We start from the raw sequence: 19,923 nt of genomic DNA on the forward strand, positions 1-19,923 counted from the left end.
CGAGCTCCCCTGCTGGCAGACAACAGAGCGGGGATCCGGCTTGGCTTAGTGTGGGAGTGGGCTCCCCACACTGCTGCAACAAAGATGTATGTTGTGGTGTCTCAGTTTGAACCATGCAGCCCTACCAAAGTAAAAGGGGCAAAAGAAAAAGAATTGCGGAGTGCGAAGGCAGAAACCGCACATTTTGTATGCATACGCTTCCGAGGGAGCGATCATAATGCCATGGAGCTTGGTTAGCCATTGTTTCCTTCTTTGTGGTAGCCCCAGGAGGGCAGGGGCACCACCACCGTTTTAAAGAAGAGTTGGAGGGACCGCAGGGTTCGCAGCAGCCCCCCCCAAAGAATTAAATAATTACCCTAACTTTGCAGGGTCAAGAAATCCTTGTTTTTTCAAATGTGCAATTTTAGTTAACAAATAATATGTTCACAATGATTTGTATGATAAATATAGTGGTAACCAATTAATTAATAATGTTCCACTTAAAACAATTTCATTATAATTTTCTTAAGTGTGATTATTAACGTGGTTCAGATATGACACATTTGCTGAAGATACCATTTTATTAAGATGGATATGTTTCTGGTGTTTTCACATTCCACTCCCAGTCAATGTCCCTCTGCAAGCCTTCTCTCCCCACAGTTTTCACAGAGCCCAGCACACTGACGCAATTATTTTCCTTAGAGAGCATGTATTGTGAATAAAACTTTTCATTGTATTCCTGATGTATCTTTCTGAAGGACACTTTCGCTGGAAGCTGTGATGGAGACTTCCTAGCTCACTAGTGAATTAGTCTTTGTTTGAGAATGTTTCATGTTGTATTTTACATCTCCGGACTGCTGTTGGTCTGGAAGCTAATGAAAGATTCCCAACTACCTTAGAAATTGGTTAGTGTTCTAAAACGTATAATGAAGATCACACTTCTGATTTATCCAATAAGTGCTATCCCTAGTCGTGCTATGCTGAATTTGCATTGCTGCTCATCCTGGTTTTGGAGATGAGCAAGATATATTTCCTTTTTCTTCCCAGGATTTTGTCATGTTTATTTTGGCAGACTTTCCCTTTTTTCCTTAGATATGCTGTCAGTGTTCCTTTGTGACTTTGACAGGTTTTAGAGAAACATTTCTGCTTTTTAGGACTTAGAATAATTTCAGATTTCTGACTGTGTCTGTATCTGAGCCTTCATGGCATTTATTGCATTTCTCCTCTATTTTGAGATTTTGTAATAAAACTCCTTAAAAGTTTATCGATATAAAACTCAGATGTTGAGTGGTGCCAGTCACTATTTGATTTCCGTTGCTAATTTTGCTAGTCCTTATGTCATTGAAGGTGGCAATTCTTATCACTAGATCAAGGGTGCTGGAGCCGAACTGTCAGATGTAAATTTGGGGGTGATTATAATATTGGGGTTCATTGAATTACTGGGGGTTGGACTCCCACAGTAATCTTGACAAAGCCAGTAGGCATGCTTTATTTAAAGTGACACCCTCCTATATGGTAATGTGCTAGTTGGTATAAGAGGGACTTAACTGTGATTTTTGTGGTTATGCTCTCATGATCCATTATGGTGCCAATGTGATTTCAGAATGTCACCGAAGGTATTTTCACCTGCCTTATGTATATTTGTGTAAATGACTGCATAGTATTAAGTAGTGTGTGTGTAATAAATGTACTTTTCCTTGTCCAGAGAAAACGCACAGACTGGACAATCATTTATTCAGTGCTATTGCTGCATGCCAGCGAATGGTAACGACTAGCCCATACCACCTCCCCTTAGTGGGCTTTGGACTGCTCTGCTACCCTTTGATAGACAAAAGCTACAATGGGGTGCTTGGTTCCCAGTGAGCGGATCATTTTGGACCTATGCGCAGGCCTCACATCCTGCAAAACTAATAATCTGGTTTCCTTACATACATATTAACCTTTCTGCACAGTAAGGCAAATTATTCAAACTATCTTCTTCAGTTACATGTCTCCCAGTGCAAACACATGTTGTGAGTTGGATAACATGCTAGTTCTTTTTAGAACTCTGTAATTTTTAAAGGCGACTGTTACAGGAAGAAGGTGTTGTGATATGTGGGTTGATACTTTAATGATGCTTGTTTAAGGCACTTGCGAGGAATATATATGGATCAGCTATAAACCAATTTAAATGCATTATTCAGTAGTGCGTAGCTGTCTGATTTACAGTGGCATGTATTTCCTGTGCGGTGGACAAGTTCTTTGAAAAAATCCGGAGTCCCTTACTCTCTGTAAACTGTTATCTCACCTACTTCTGAGTTTATGTACTGAAAAATGTCACTTCCTTATATAGGGCAGAATATAAGCAAAACATAATCTTTGAGATGAGATGGCAGAAAGTAGTAGTGCTACTACAGACGTGTGTCCAGGTACTCATGTCACAATAGGCATTTTCCACCCTAGAGGCCAGGCCTCGGTCATGGCAGGATCATTTCATACAGGGGCGACCGCTTTTATATGGGAAGGGAAATGCATTGGAAATGGAGGAGAGCACAAACTTGTATCAAAGGCATTTATAATTTGCTTTATTGATGAGGCAGAAGGAGGCAAGATACACATAATTGCAGGACAAGGGTATACCTCTGAACACTGTTGAGGTGATATTCTTCAAAACGAGGATTTTCCGTTCTTTACAAATCAGTATTTACAGAAATATCTAACATTCCTTAAATTTCGTGATGATGAGATAGCGCATATACAGAAAATTGAAAGAATTCCTGAACCAAATCTTTTAATCTGTCAAGGGAAAGAACACGTAGGTAAATATAAGCGGTAAGGATGTGTTGTAATCAGAGGACATAATTAAACTATTAAAGCATAGTGAAAATGCCTCCTGCTATATTGTACATCAAGAAATTACGTCTCTCACCAGCCATCGTTTTCCATGTGCTAATTGGAGACAAAGGGGCCAGGTTTATCAAGGGATTGTGCTTCAAACTTTGTGTCACACAGGGAGTCGCAAGAGCAACACAAACCCCAAGTCAGATTTACCAAGCAACGTAAGGCCACGTGTGGGTTACTGCGTTGCTTGGTACATTTGGAGTAATGCAATGTGGCGGAAGTTGCTGCCTTGCATTACTCTGCCCTGGGAAAGGGCCATGGATTTTGGCGCATTACTAGATTTACCAAGACTAGTAATCCTGGAAATGCGTCAAAATGTTACAGCTTCCCAGGGAAGGTGTAACAAGGACAAATATCTTTAATTCTCTTTGTTGTTTACTCTTTATAGTTGTGCTGCATTATGCAGCACATTTAGAAAGAGGAAAATGCCTCTGAGGATTGTTTTTTGTGCAGGAAGGCGTCCCTTCCAGCACAAAATCATGCCTGCCATTCAGGCATCCTTGCATCATGGGGCAATTGTGCCTGCGTTTGCATTTGGCAGTAGATTGTGCGCCATCATAGGCAAAGAGCAGGAATGTGCTGTATTCCAATATGGCACATTTCTGCCCACTCCCTTTCACCCAGCGCAGCAAGTTGTCTTGCTAGGTTGACTTGCGTGAAAGTTTTATAAGTCTGGCCCCATATTTAGGAAGGTATTGCATACCGCTGCACAGAGTTGAGATCTTATTGTTAGAGTATGTGATGTTTGTGATGCTATCCACCTAAGCTGGAGTCAACATACCACGTATAGAGAAACCATTTCAGACATGCAGTAACCGCCATTCAAGCCATGCTGATCACACATACAAGTTTGATGGAAGCTCAAACAAAATTTCCCCTTCAGCACCCACTTTTGAAAACCACATGACCAGGTGTTTTAAGCCTTTTCTAGGGGTTCCAAGGCAGCTGGGGGTGACTCGGGTTCCTACATGTTAACTGAGGATGTTTACTACTGATATCCTGGGCGTACAATGCTAATGGCCGTCAAATGGATAATCAAGTACTCCCCTTCAGAGCTCGACACTCACAGGATAGAAAGGTCAAGTAGTCAACCCTCACTCGAGGATGTGGGTTGGTGTTGAATACCGTAATTGCATTTTCAAGAGTAGTAATGGTTAATAAGGTCAAAGTCTGGTTGGCTCTTTACTTTAAAAATAGAACTTTAATCACACACAAGAATAAAATACTACATGTCATTGGGTCTAGTAGTCCTTGTTAATCAATGGAGATGTTCACAATCATCTAGTCAGTCTGGAACCCAAAGCTAACAGTCCTCTCTTATGTGTCAAGGGCTAAAATACAGCTGCATTTTCAAAGTTCTCACTGATACTCTTCTGAGCATAAACTAGTGTTTCTTGTGGAAGGTTGTAGTTATTTAGTTTTGATAACTGGTAATTAGTTTTATGGATTTTTATTTGATGAGGTATTGGTATGCATCATCCCCAAACAAGAGTCCTCACCTTTCCTTGGGAAATGGTCTGCTTTCTTTGTTCCTGGAGCTGTCTGTAATCTGGTATCTAATGGCTAGGAACAGTGTTTGAATGCCAAACATCCAGTGGTCACTGGACTCAATAGTCAGAGATTAAATCTGGCAACTGCGCCATTCCATTTGTGTGTCCCTGAGATGGTCAAATTGTCAGAATGATTCAAACCGCTCAGTCATACTCAAGCTTTTCTGGTGTCCGGTTCCCACAGTTCCATGGGCACACACTGTGACCACTGTTGATACCAAGGCAAAGTTGGAGACCTGTTGGCAGGGGGTGTTTAGACCAAAGATTCAAACAATGATGTTGAACCAGAATGACCAAGAATGATAGTTCCAGCTGTTGCCAAATCAGAATGACACATCTGTCTGTCCAAGAGAGTCATCAGTCCAGCAGAGTCAAGGATTCCTCTCAAGACCTCTGTGAAAAACTAAAGAGGCACATACATACTCCCCATGGGCATGGAAGGTGTCAGAGATGACAGATTTATCCTTGATATTGACTTGCGGCCATGAGTTTCCCATGGCCTGATCCTGTTGTACTTCCTGGTCAGCTTGAGGAGGCAATTGCAAAGCCGTAGAGTAGACCCAGTCTGTCAGGTTGTCCCACATAGGTCATTCCAGGCAGCTGACCTCTACTCTTCACTGGTGTCGGCCACTCCTCCTTGTAGTTACATTTTAGCTACTCAAACTAATGGGCAGGTCTTTTTCCTCACACAGATATGCAATAGCAATGCTTTCAGAGTTTTCCCAGTAGGGAGGTGCAATACCAAGATGCCAGTAAACTTTGAGGAAGTCTGAAATTGTGTTAAATCACCCCACTTAATTCTGCAGCTATTAGTGATTTTAACCTTTACATGCAGGACAGTAGCATACTATTTCAGATTAATATCTTACTTTCTTACAGACCGATGATGAATAAAAATGTAGAGTAATTAGAAATGCAAGGTCAGCCTCCTAGCAAATTACATAATGGCTGAGTTGTCCTCCTAACAAGGAAGCCAATATTAGAGTTACTGTCCCCAGCATATAACCCAAAATCTGCCAATCGGGTTGTGTAAAGAGGGGTGAGATTGGTCCACTGTCGCTCTGAGCTAAATCTCTGTGTTTCTCTGTTATTATGTTGTAATGGTTCTTTTAAGCCCCTTCCCTTTTAGACCTGCAAAGGATTTTGCATTCAGTTTTATATTTCTTGTAAACATTTGTTGCAGCTTCGTACCACATACTGACAACATTGGTTATGGCAAAAGACAGAATAGGTTAAAGAGAGCATAAAAGGATAAAGGATATCCATTACAGAAAATATTTGCATTAGAGAGTAGGGTGAGCCCAGCTTAAAAGGGAGACAAAGTACAGCCAAATTACTATTGAATGACAACCCAGTTCATTCAGTTATTTAAAAGGCAGCAAATGGAGGCATACATGAAAAATTAAATATGCCTTGTCTATCAATAAAAGCAAAATGTTTTACTACTTTAAAGATAACCATTTAAGAAAAGTTAGAAGGCCACAAGATAATTTTCAGCAATCAATAATTGGATAGTACGGGAGCTTTTACGTATTGTTACCCCAGGAATCTTAGCATTAATACAGCTCCTTTAATTTGAGCCCCCCCAGAAAATAGTTTTATTCCAGTCTGTTTAGGAAATTCTGTAAAAAAGCCCGAAAGGGAGGAAACAAAATCCAGCTTGGAGTCCTTTGGGATAAAGATAGAACTGAGTCAGTGGTTGGCCTTCAAGGTGGATTTTAGAAACTGCATATCGACCTAAGAGGTCAATCCAAGTGGTGAATACACATATCAGTGTGGATTTTCTGGTGAGTATGGCTACTTCTCTTTCTTACACATGGATTGTCCAGTACCATCTGTGGTTGTCAAGACTGTTTTGCAAACACGAATGGCTTTGACTATCCAGTCTCTCCTCAATTTGTCAGTTTCCTCCAGGGACAGGTGTATCTCTTGTATCAGGGTAACATCGGTGTGCTGGGAGGCTAGGAACGTAATACTTTTCTTCCTCTTCATATAAAGAGTCATCTCATCGATGTTCAACAAAATGACTGCCAGTTCCCTAGCTTTAATTTTAGACATATGCAAGGACTTCATGGTCAGCATTACTAGTATCAAGTCAAAAGGACTACCATTACAAAATAATACTACAGATACCACCCTTGTAATGTAACATAGTCAATAAGGGGGGAATAGCAAGGAGAGAGAAGGTTGAGAAGGGTAATAATGTTCCTGCCTAAGAAGTGTAGCGTTTAGAGGTCAAAAATGTGAAGAAAAATGAAAAGGTAATGGGAAAGTGGAAAAAAGGATACTCCAGTGATCAATAAACTGATTACTGTTCCTTTCTGTCGTAAAGTGTCCTCCCATCCCATGTCACCTTGTAGTCCCTCCAAAACATGATTGAGGCCGTATGTATGCATTATGTCACTGATTGTCCATCCAGTGGTATTTTCCATGATGGACAAATGGTTCTCTATTTTACTCATGACACCGCTATGTTACTGTGCGTCCATCTGATAAGTGTCTCAGTCAGTTGTATGCTCAATGAGAATTTGTAGTCTAGAACATATAAGATCATTTTTTCAGAGGGCATCTGGAATCCGCCTTGACTCTTCAATGGTCTTGGTCTCCTTGTGGCCCTTTCTGCCCACTTTTTTGTGACCATATCTAACTATTCTCGTTATTTCCATTGATTTCTATCACTTTTGTCTCTTCCTGATGCAGTTCCATTTCTGGAGATATCTCCCATAGTCTTTTCTGGGTGCATTTGAGGTGTCCCTTGTGGTTTCATTCAATTAATCCAGAAAGCCTTATAATTTTTCTAGTTTAAGGACCTCTCTGTTTGCCATCCTGTGTTATATACATAGGTGGTGGTTCCAATAATCCATATATGATATCCCAAATTTTGAGCTTGGTTCTGAGTCCAAGAAATGTGAAAAGTCAGCTGATATATATAGATGTTATTATTTTTGTAGATTAAATGACCATCTGTCTTCTTCACCTCCATTATCACCATTTTCAGAAAGCACACAATGATTTGTTATGATGTGTGCCCATGGAAAGTTCCAGCGGAGCCTCTTGCAAAAATTGTGGCAGAAGTATGCCATCCTTTTCCTTCCCTCCTGCCTTTGTCTACCAAGCCCATGATGTTTATACTGAGATTCCAAAGTACTTGTCCCAAGTCCAGGGTGTGCGCCAATCTACCTAGCCGTTCCTTCACTGCTTCAGTCTTCCTCTCAGTGGATTATAGTTTCAGTTTTTAAAGTGTTAAGGCCTGCTTGAGTGTTTTTCACTCTGTCGCCTTTTCAGATGTACTGTTACTTATTGTTTCTGTGGAAATCTTTGAGATCCATTCTGTCATAAGGATGGCCATTGTAACTTCTGTTAACTTGTCAAGTGTTTTTTTGCCAAGTCAGATTTCTGTCTCCCACCCACAATTTCAGTGATCAGCAACAGTCTAGTCAATTCTGGTTTACACATGGATTACTGGAGACAGGTATCAGAGGCCACCAACTCTGAGTCTGTTTACCTTTTCAGGTTTTATCACTCCCCTCATCAAGCTGCCATACAGTAGTGTTTGTCAAGTTGCATTCCTAGATTTTAAGTGTTTCTTCTATACACTCCTTATCCAAGATCTGTTGCGTTCCATAGTTGGTTTCTACAGCACCCAATTTGTACAGCATATACACGGTGAATAGTCATAATAAATGTTCATAATTGTAGTTGCGCAATCTCAGTGACCCCGGGTTGTGACACCCTCCACAGATCTGATCTCTGCAGGCCTCTCAATTTAGCACAGTCTCTGTACAACTGTTCATCTGTGTATGTTTACTGTTTGCTTCATGGTGAGGGCTCATAACTGTGGCATAGGAACATATTGGGGTGTAAATAGTATCAAAACAAATACCCGTACCATGTATATTTGCATATCTGAAATATATCAAAATCCCTTACTAGTGGGTATAACATGCAGAGTCAATTAGTTCGTCCAATAGTCAGGAATGAATTAAATTGAGAGGAGGAACTACCACACCAAACTGCTGCACCTTCTTGTCTCTTCTATCACAGAAGTCAAATCTCAGGTGTGGTGGACGCGTTTCGAAACTTTCAGTCCTGCTGTAGCAAAATTACACAATACTGTGCACCTTGTCTCACAGGGAACTGGACCCCTTTCCAGTTGACAGCCGCCAGTCATTTGGCATGGTTAGCTACTTAGCCTCAGAATCTCTGGCAGGGTGTGCCATTAGCGTGCTGTCCATGCATCTACTGGGCCCACAACCCCATGCCTGCTAAAAGCATCTGTAGCTCTACTACACATTCTCGTGTCCTGATCATCCAACTATCCATTGCAGTGGCAACATGTCAATTACCACCGTGATATCATAAAGATGTCTCTGACATACAAGCTTTACTAGATTGCGGTCATCTTGCTCATGGCTTGCCCCAACCCCTCGAGATATTTTCTTTTTATTCTGAATTTTTCTTTAGTTTCGCTCCTCTAAATTTACCTTACAGCAGCCTTGATCTTCAATTGTGCATGTGGGTGGTAGAGCTCCTGTACATGCGGTTAGTTCGCTTCTCTCCTTGGTAATTCTCAAGAGGTGTTTTCTCTCACTTTCGGAGAGGCATGTGGTTCATGGCAGTTCTTGGAATTAGGTGGCTGCATTTTGGGTTTCACACTCGATTGACACTGCTGGTGGTGACTTGGAATACTGTTTCTATAAGATTCTAATTTCTGTTTGTTTTGTCTAATTCTGATCTTCTTCTCTTAGTTGTTAATAATCCATTTCTGAATTCTCCTTGATCTCCAGCCTCCAGTTTTCCTATTATCTGGTTGCCTGCATTGATCCATCAGCCACGCCTTAGAGATTTTAAGTAAATCATATTTTTTTCATCTAAGGAGGCAAAAATGTTCTTCAAATTGCTTCTCTCTTTCCTTCCTACCATGGATTTCGAGGACAAAAAGGGAAGCAACTGGCTTTGATTGCATATCAAGAACCACAAGACTGAGCAATTGAGAAGACCAGCTATTGACATTAAAGTGCTGATTTACAAATGTAAATATACACATGTAGATTTATTCACGTATGTATTTATCACAACACTAGGTGCAAGTCTACACCTTTTTACTACTCACCATTTCTAAGTGTCTACACATTTTTGATATTCACCATTTCAGAGTGTAGATTTATACCTAACTGTAGACTTGCTGTTTCTACCCTCTCCAGTAGGGGGAAGGGAGTAGCCTTTAATAACAGGATGTTCGATGGCATCTGTTGCTGCAGATACACATGTTGTGCACAGTCCGTCATCTGGTGTTGGGTCGGAGTGTTACAAGTTGTTTTTCTTCGAAGAAGTATTTCGAGTCACGAGACCGAGGGACTCCTCCTCTTTGCTTCCATTGCGCATGGGCGTCGGCTCCATCTTAGATTGTTTTTTTTCCGCCCTCGGGTTCGGACGTGTTCCTTTTCGCTCCGGGTTTCGGGACGGAAAGATAGTCAAAACTTCGAAAAATTACGTTGGTATTGTTTCGCTCGGGATCGGGATAGTTAGAATCGACACCGAATCGTGAAGAGCTCCGATAGCCCTTCGGGGTAATTTCGATCCCCCGTCGGGGCCTGGTCGGCCCGACCGCGTGTAACATCGACACCGATGGAAGAGACCCCGTTCCGATTCTGTCCTAAATGCCACAATAAATATCCATATACGGACCAACATTTGGTCTGTAACTTGTGCCTGTCACCCGAGCACAAAGAAGAAACTTGTGAGGCCTGTCGTGCGTTCCGGTCCCGAAAAACGCTCCGTGACAGTCGAGCCAGAAGACTACAGATGGCGTCCACGCCGACAGAACACCGAGAGTTCGAGGAACAAGGAGAAGAGGAGGAAGCCTTCTCCATCCATGAAACGGACTCGGATGAATTCGACGTCGACGAAACTGTGAGTAAGATGTCGAAAAGCACACAGCACAAGAAAATAGACAAGGCCCAGGGGACGCCACTGCCAACTGGCCATGGCTCAACCCATAAAGGTGACCGTCCATCGGCACCGAAAAAGGCCGAACTGGTGCCCAGATCGTCCGACTCAGGTCGAGACACAGGCACGCAACATTCTCGGGACCGAGAAAGTGTTGCCGAAAAAGATCGACGCCGAGAAGGCGGAGCCGACGCTGCTCGACGCAGAGACAGCGGCACCGAGGATGATCGACGCCGAGAAGGCTCGACTCCGAAAAAGAAGAGATTCGCCTCGGAGCCGAAAACAAAAAAGGATACAGTTTCAGGGCCAAAACAACCAGCAACCGAACCCACTACCGGCTCATATTCAGAGGAACATTCATTGTCCTCTCAAATGTGTAAACACAGGTTTGAAGACGAGTTACAGACTACTGATGTAGACCATACACAAAAGAGGATCTTCATCCAGAGTGGAACGGGGAAGATTAGCACTCTTCCACCAGTCAAGAGAAAAAGGAGACTACAGTTCCAAACTGAACAACTAACACCACAAGCAAAGGTGGCAAAGAAAGCAACTCCGCCACCCTCTCCTCCACCTGTAACTCAAATATCACCGGCACAAACTCCGTCACATTCACCGGCTCACACCACCATGAGCCAAGATTACCAAGATGCTTGGGACCTATACGACGCACCAGTGTCAGACAATAGCCCAGAGTCATACCCTACCAAGCCATCACCACCCGAGGACAGCACAGCGTATGCGCAGGTGGTAGCTAGGGCAGCATAATTCCACAACGTGTCGTTACACACAGAACCTGTCGAGGATGACTTCCTTTTTAACACCCTTTCCTCCACCCATAGCAACTACCAAAGCCTGCCTATGCTTCCGGGAATGCTAAGGCACGCGAAGCAAATCTTCAAAGACCCTGTCAAGAGTAGAGCAATCACTCCAAGGGTAGAGAAGAAATATAAAGCACCTTCCACAGACCCTGCTTTTATCACCTCTCAACTGCCACCAGACTCAGTCGTGGTAGGAGCAGCTCGCAAAAGAGCCAATTCACACACATCGGGCGATGCACCACCCCCGGATAAGGAAAGCCAAAAATTCGACGCAGCTGGGAAAAGAGTCGCTGTACAAGCTGCAAGCCAGTGGCGCATCGCCAACTCTCAGGCGCTCCTAGCGCGTTATGACAGAGCCCATTGGGACGAAATGCAGCATCTCATCGAGCATCTACCCAAGGAATTTCAGAAGCGGGCAAAACAAGTGGTTGAGGAGGGACAAAACATCTCCAATAACCAAATACGCTCCTCTATGGATGCAGCGGACACAGCTGCAAGAACAATAAACACTGCAGTAACCATCAGAAGGCACGCATGGTTACGCACATCTGGCTTTAAGCCAGAAATACAGCAAGCAGTACTCAATATGCCGTTCAACGAACAACAATTGTTCGGACCAGAGGTTGACACGGCAATTGAGAAGCTGAAAAAGGACACTGACACAGCCAAGGCCATGGGCGCGCTCTACTCCCCGCAGAGCAGAGGCACTTTCGGCACCTTCCGTAAAACAACATTCAGAGGAGGGTTTCGGGGTCAGGCCACACAAGCCAGCACCTCACAATCAACACCGTCTACCTACCAGGGACAGTACCAAAGGGGAGGTTTTCGGGGCCAGTACAGAGGAGGACAATTCCCGAGAAACCGGGGGAAATTTCAAAGCCCCAAAACCCCAACAACCAAACAGTGACTTACAAGTCACTCAACCCCTCCACATAACACCAGTGGGGGGAAGACTAAGTCAGTTTTATCAATCATGGCTGGATATAACAACAGACACTTGGGTCTTAGCAATTATCCAACATGGTTATTGCATAGAATTTCTACAGATCCCTCCAAATATCCCACCAAAAACACAAAAAATGTAAAAACAGCATTTAGACCTCCTAGAAATAGAAGTTCAAGCACTACTGCAAAAAGAAGCAATAGAACTGGTACCATGTACAGAAATAAACACAGGAGTCTATTCACTACTTTCTAATACCCAAAAAGGACAAAACACTGAGGCCAATCTTAGATCTCAGAATACTAAACACCTACATCAAATCAGACCACTTTCACATGGTCACGCTACAGGAAGTGTTACCACTGCTAAAGCAACAAGATTACATGACAACCTTAGATCTCAAAAACGCGTATTTCCACATACCGATACATCCTTCGCACAGGAAATACCTAAGGTTTGTATTCAAGGGAATACACTATCAATTCAAAGTCTTACCGTTCGGTATAACAACCGCACCAAGGGTGTTTACCAAATGCCTAGCAGTAGTAGCCGCACACATCAGAAGGCAGCAAATACACGTATTCCCGTATCTAGACGATTGGCTAATCAAGACCAACTCGCTAACAAAGTGTTCACAACACACAGAGTATGTCATACAAACCCTCTACAAACTCGGGTTCTCCCTCAACTACACAAAATCAAACATTGTGCCGTGCAAAATACAGCACTACTTAGGAGCGGTAATCAACACAACAAAAGGATTAGCCACTCTGAGTCTACAAAGGGTTCAAAATTTTCACAAGGTCATACAGGCCATGTATCCAACACTAAAAATACAGGCAAAAGTGATTTTAAAACTCCTAGGCATGATGTCCTCATGCATAGCCATTGTCCCAAACGCAAGACTGCACATAAGGCCCTTACAACAGTGCCTAGCATCACAATGGTCACATGCACAGGGTCACCTTCTAGATCTGGTGTTGATAGACCGCCAAACATACATCTCGCTTCTATGGTGGAACAGTACAAATTTAAACAAAGGGCGGCCGTTCCAAAACCCAGTGCCACAATACGTAATAACAACAGATGCTTCCATGACAGGGTGGGGAGCACACCTCGATCACCACAGCATCCAAGGACAATGGGACGTACATCAAACAAAACTGCATATAAATCACCTCGAATTACTAGCAGTATTCCTGGCGCTAAAAGCATTTCAACCCATCATAACCCACAAATACGTTCTTGTCAAAACAGACAACATGACAACAATGTGTTACCTAAACAAGCAAGGGGGAACACACTCGACACAGCTATGTCTCCTAGCACAAAAGATATGGCAATGGGCAATTCACAACCACATTCGCCTAATAGCACAGTTTATTCCAGGGATCCAAAATCAACTAGCAGACAATCTCTCTCGAGATCACCAACAGGTCCACGAATGGGAGATTCACCCCCAAATCCTAAACACTTACTTCAAAATTTGGGGTACACCGCAAATAGACCTATTTGCAACAAAGGAGAACGCAAAATGCCGAGACTTCCCATCCAGGTACCCACACAGACAGTCTCAAGACAATGCCCTATGGATGAACTGGTCAGGGAAATTTGCATACGCTTTTCCCCCTCTCCCTCTCCTTCCATATCTAGTAAACAAATTGAGTCAAAACAAACTCAAACTCATATTAATAGCACCAACATGGGCAAGACAACCTTGGTACACAACACTACTAGACCTGTCAGTAGTACCACACGTCAAGTTACCCAACAGGCCAGATCTGTTAACACAACACAAACAGCAGATCAGGCATCCAAACCCAGCATCGCTCAATCTAGCAATCTGGCTCCTGAAATCCTAGAATTCGGACATTTAAACCTCACTCAAGAATGTATGGAAGTCATTAAACAAGCTAGAAGACCATCCACTAGACACTGCTATGCAAGCAAATGGAAAAGGTTTGTTTGCTACTGCCATAATAATCAAGTTCATCCATTACACGCATCCCCAAAAGATGTAGTGGGATACTTACTACACTTACAAAAGTCAAATCTAGCCTTCTCTTCCATAAAAATACACCTTGCAGCAATATCTGCATACCTGCAGATTACCCATTCAACTTCACTGTTTAAGATACCCGTCATTAAAGCATTTATGAAGGGCCTAAGAAGAAGAATACCACCAAGAACACCACTGGTTCCTTCATGGAACCTTAACATCGTCTTGACTAGACTCATGGGACCACCTTTTGAACCCATGCATTCTTGTGAAATACAATTCTTAACCTGGAAAGTTGCATTTCTCATTGCCATCACATCTCTAAGAAGAGTAAGTGAAATTCAGGCATTTACAATACAAGAACCTTTTATCCAAATACACAAAAATAAGGTTGTACTAAGAACCAATCCTAAATTCCTACCAAAGGTTATTTCACCGTTCCACTTAAATCAAACAGTAGAGTTACCAGTGTTCTTCCCACAGCCAGACTCAGTAGCTGAAAGGGCACTACATACATTAGATGTCAAAAGAGCACTAATGTACTACATCGACAGAACAAAGAAGGTTAGGAAAACAAAACAACTGTTTATTGCATTTCAAAAACCTCATACAGGAAACCCAATATCAAAACAAGGTATAGCCAGATGGATAGTTAAGTGCATCCAAACCTGCTATCTTAAAGCAAAGAGACAACTGCCCATTACACCAAGGGCACACTCAACCAGGAAAAAAGGCGCTACCATGGCATTCCTAGGAAATATTCCAATGCACGAAATATGTAAGGCAGCCACATGGTCCACGCCTCACACATTTACTAAACACTACTGTGTAGACGTGCTATCCGCACAACAGGCCACAGTAGGTCAAGCCGTACTGAGAACTTTGTTTCAGACTACTTCCACTCCTACAGGCTGAGCCACCGCTTTTGGGGAGATAACTGCTTACTAGTCTATGCACAACATGTGTATCTGCAGCAACAGATGCCATCGAATTGAAAATGTCACTTACCTAGTGTACATCTGTTCGTGGGATTGGTCGCTGCAGATTCACATGTGCCCACCCGCCTCCCCGGGAGCCTGTAGCCGTTGGAAGTTATCTTCAACATTTGTACATTTGTATATATATATATATTACTTAACCTTAATTTGTACATACTTATTCATTCCATTGCATGGGCACTATTACTAACACACACAACTCCTACCTCACCCTCTGCGGGGAAAACAATCTAAGATGGAGCCGACGCCCATGCGCAATGGAAGCAAAGAGGAGGAGTCCCTCGGTCTCGTGACTCGAAAGACTTCTTCGAAGAAAAACAACTTGTAACACTCCGACCCAACACCAGATGGCGGACTGTGCACAACGTGTGAATCTGCAGCGACCAATGCCACGAACAGATGTACACTGGGTAAGTGACATTTTCATTTTGACTGTAAAGTTACTGCTAGCAACTTTTCACACATAGGGGGAGCTCTCCTTACGCCAAAGTATAGGGAAAATTTATTAAAGTATGTTATTCTTTAAAATGGCATTTACGCTATCGTAATTTAAATGTAAATTCATTTAAACATTTATTATTCACCTAGAACTAATAAAATGAAATGTTATTCCACATTAACCCTGTGTTTTGCAACAAGTCAATTGCCTTGTAGGACACTTTGTCAGATCCTTTCAGCATGGCGCCTGTCTTCTTACCCGATGTAAGCGCTAGCACGAACCGCTTAGGTCGGCCATGCTAGTTTCACTTGTGTATGGCCCATTTTGGCCCGCTCGAGAAATCAAGGTTCTTCAATATGCTCTATATTTTCCTTATTTCATTTTTATTTTTTGTTACTTTCCCTGGTGGTCCGCTCCCGATTAAACACTAGTACCCTTTCTACCACTTTAAGATGGCAGCCCACTTTTCACCCGAACATGAATGTGATGCTTTACGTAGCTCATGCACCGTGCGCCTGTGAAATTCTATCAACATGATGCCTGCCTTTTTACCCGTTGTTACTGCTGGCATGGATCACCTTGGTCGTGCATACTAGTTTCACTTATTTATGGGCCGTTGTGGCCCGTTCAAGAAATTGAGGTCTCTCAATATTTTCATTATTTCAATTTAATTTATGGGCATCTCCTGATTAAACATTAGTACCCTTGTAACCACTTTTGGCCCACTTTTTCAACCGAGCATGACCGTGATGCTTTATGTAGCTCACGTACAGTGCTCATGAACTGGTTTTGACTACTAAACTGCGTAGTCCCGCTAATGGTTCCCACCGTGAACTGAGCTGCCTGGAATTGACCGACTGTCCTCTCATTGGCTTTTCAGTATGCTGATCTTTGCTTTAGTCCCTTGCTATTTTTGCCTTTCGGTTCCCGGGTGCCCCCTCATTTTGTCATTTTGGCCTTGATCTAGTGTGAAGCCCTGCTTGTTACAATACTGAGTCATCCCAAGACATTCTTAATGAGATGGTACATGCCTTGGTTTTAAGGTAAAGGTTTTTAGTCTATATGCTTGTAGCACCTTTTCAGTTTTGATGAAAGATTCTTGGTTTGGGCCACCGTAAATCTTGTGGTCCTACACTTTTGCTCATTCCCTCCTTGAGTCCCCTATTTGCGCTACCATGGCTTCTGCAGTCAAACACGGTCAGTGCATTGCATTGATGTCTTTTTTGTTATTGAACTATCATGATACAGCATGTCTCGCTCCTAGCCACATCCTCCAGTGCATGTGTCTATTGCATGAATGGGTTTATAGTCACTTGGCCATCTACTATTTAGTTTTGTAGGACTATAGAACCCGTCGCCGATTTTAAATCGTGGCAACTAACAAACATTTTATCTCTTCTTTTTTCCCAGTTCCTTTTCCCCCCTCTCCCTCCCTTTTTTTGCTCCTCTGTGTATCCTGTAGTTGGTATTGGGTTACGATTGGTGTAACCTTACTACTGTCTCAGGCACAATTTAACTATCCTGATGTTGATCTTTTCATCTCTTTAGGAGATTTAAACGTCGTTGACTGATGTACTTTGACTCGATTATTATACATGTTTATTTCTTGTATGAGCCTTGGTACGAGTAGGATGTGACCTAACAATTGTGTTGTACAGTGGCACTATAACCTGCCTGAGGGTGATAAGTTTGTTTTGTTTTCTGTTTGTTTGTTTGTTCCCCCACTTTTTATTTTGTTAGGAGTATACTAATAAAACTCTATTTGGAAATGATGTATAGATTTCATTGTATCTCTATGCATAACAAGTAGTTTCATTCTGTTGATAAGAGACCGTTGTTCCTTGTAAATAAATAACTCATTAACCCATCAATTGTAATGAGTATTAAATTATACATTTGTTTAAAATGCCAATTTAATTTATAAATAATATATTTAAATAATAAATGAAAAATCCCACATTCGCTAACATCAATATTTTATACAGTAAGTAGTACATTTTGTAAAAGTATGTGTTGTATTACTTTAAATTATTTATAACTTGCAATACAACTTTGATAATTGTTTTAATTTAGTTTAGTTTTTTATTACATTTTAACATAATATTTCATAATTGTATATTTTACCTATGAATAATATAATTATATAATATAAATGTTGAAGCACTTTAATATATTTAACATTAGTTTCTATCTGGTGTTATTTTAATTCTGTGCCACTATTGTTTTCAAGAAAAGTGTGCTGCAGTCCATGTGCACTGCCATGTGTGGTGCTTGACTTACTCCAGGGACGGCCAGGAGTACATTCACACCTATTTTAACATAGTTTGGGCTGTAGTCACTTTAGGAGCACATTTTGTCACAATGCAAGGATCTTACTCTTTTATGGTTGTGTATTTTTATTAGCATTTTCCTCCTTAAACCCCTCTCTAAATACCCACATTTTGTAGTGTTACCCATTTTCCAGCCACTTCCCCTTGTTTATCCTGCATTTCCAACAAAATAGTAAAGTTATGTGTGCCAAGATCTCCAGCACATTGATTATGTTATTGTATCAGTCCCATTGTTTAACCTCTTGGGTGACGTGGACATAACGGCTACGTCCTCAACTGCAAAGCTTGGGTGCCGAGGACGTAACTGTTAAGTCCTCCACCTGGCCCACATGCCTGGATAGGGATGGAAGGGGAATCGCTTGCCCTTCCACCCCTGACCTCCCCCCCGTGACATCTGATGACGTCAGCGCGTGATCACATGCTGACCTCACCAGAGGTTACCTCCATCGCGCTGGAAGCATGGCTTCCAGTGCGATCCAAGGAGAAACTGATTAGTTTCTCCTCGGTACGGGGCAGGGGAATACAGGGAGGCATGATAAGGAAAGGAAAGGCAAAGCTTTTCCTTTCCATGTCTCTGAGCATTCCTGCAGCATGATCGCATAGCGATCATACTGCAGGAATGCCCACTAGACACCAGGGATTTTGTTTTCATTTTGTTTACACCTGAGTGGAACGGCCCCCCCCTTGGGAAAGGGTCTCTCCCCAAGGCGGGGCAATTTATTATAAGGCTATTTTTGCCCCACTTGGGGGCAGATCGGCCTATTTTTATTAGGCCAGTCTGTCCCCAAGGGGGCAGAAACCACTAGGCACCAGGGATTTTTATTTTTTTATTTTTTACAGATGGGGAGCGACCCCTTAGGCAATGGTCACACCCCTGGGGGGCAATTATATTTTAGGCCGTTTCTGCCCACTTTCGCGGCAGCTTTGCCTATTTTTCTTAGGCCCATCTGCCCCCAAGGGTAGCAGAAACCACTAGCCACCAGGAATTCTTTTTGCACCAATATCACACAAGGGGACCGTCCCCTTAGGCAAGGTTCGCTCCCTTGTGGGGCATATTTATTTCAGGCCATTTCTGCCCCCCTTGGAACAGATCAGCCTTTTTCTGTTAGGCCTATCTGCCCCCAAGGCGGACAGAAAGCACTTAGGCACCAGGGATTGGTGTGTGTGTGTTTTGTTTCGGGGGCAGCCCCTTGGGCAATGGTCACTCTCCATGGGGGAACATTACTGTTGGCCTATTGTTGTAAGGCTCATCTGCCCCCAAGGGGTGCAGAAAACCCACTATATACCAGGGAAGATTTTTCTTTTTTTTTTTAAGAGGGTAGGGGTGTGGCCGTAGCCCCCACCCCAAACAAATGGTAACAAAGTTGTTCTTCCCACCGGTGGTCAGATGGGGCAGTTACCCCCGTCCACTCCCTGGGGAGGCAGAAAGCCTACTAGATGCCAGGGAATAAAAAAAAAAAGTTAAATAGTGGGTTGGTGGCTACCAACTAGTATGGGCATGGTTATGCCCCTACACCAACTGAAGGGTGGAACAGCCTTTCAGCTCTCCCCCCACACACTAAAAGATCTTATCCCAATGGCAAGCAAGAGGACACTTGAGTATTTTTGGTTTTGATTTTACATTTGGGCCATGAGAGCTTGGCCTACTCTCAAAATCATCCCACCTGGAATGGTGAGGGCAGCAGTTTTCGGACTTTGGGACACTGCCATGTAGAAAAATCTACGAGACATAGACACATCTGAAAACTAAACATCTGGGTGAGTCCAGGGTGGTGTGCACCCTGCACCATTTTATTACCCACAATGCCCTGCAAACCTCCAACTTTGCTTGAAATCACACATATTTCCCACATTTTTGTGATGGGACCTTCCGGAATCTGCAGGAATCCACAAAATTCCTACCACCCAGCATTGTCGCATCTATACTGATAAAAAGTCTGCCCCACTTGTCAGGTTAGAAACTTTTTTTTTCAAACTGCCCTTTTGGACCCACTTTTGTTCCCCTCAATTGTGATATGTTTTTGACTCTTTCCTG

This window comes from Pleurodeles waltl, chromosome 6 (assembly GCF_031143425.1).
Source record: "Pleurodeles waltl isolate 20211129_DDA chromosome 6, aPleWal1.hap1.20221129, whole genome shotgun sequence".
Classification (NCBI taxonomy): Eukaryota; Metazoa; Chordata; class Amphibia; order Caudata; family Salamandridae; genus Pleurodeles; species Pleurodeles waltl.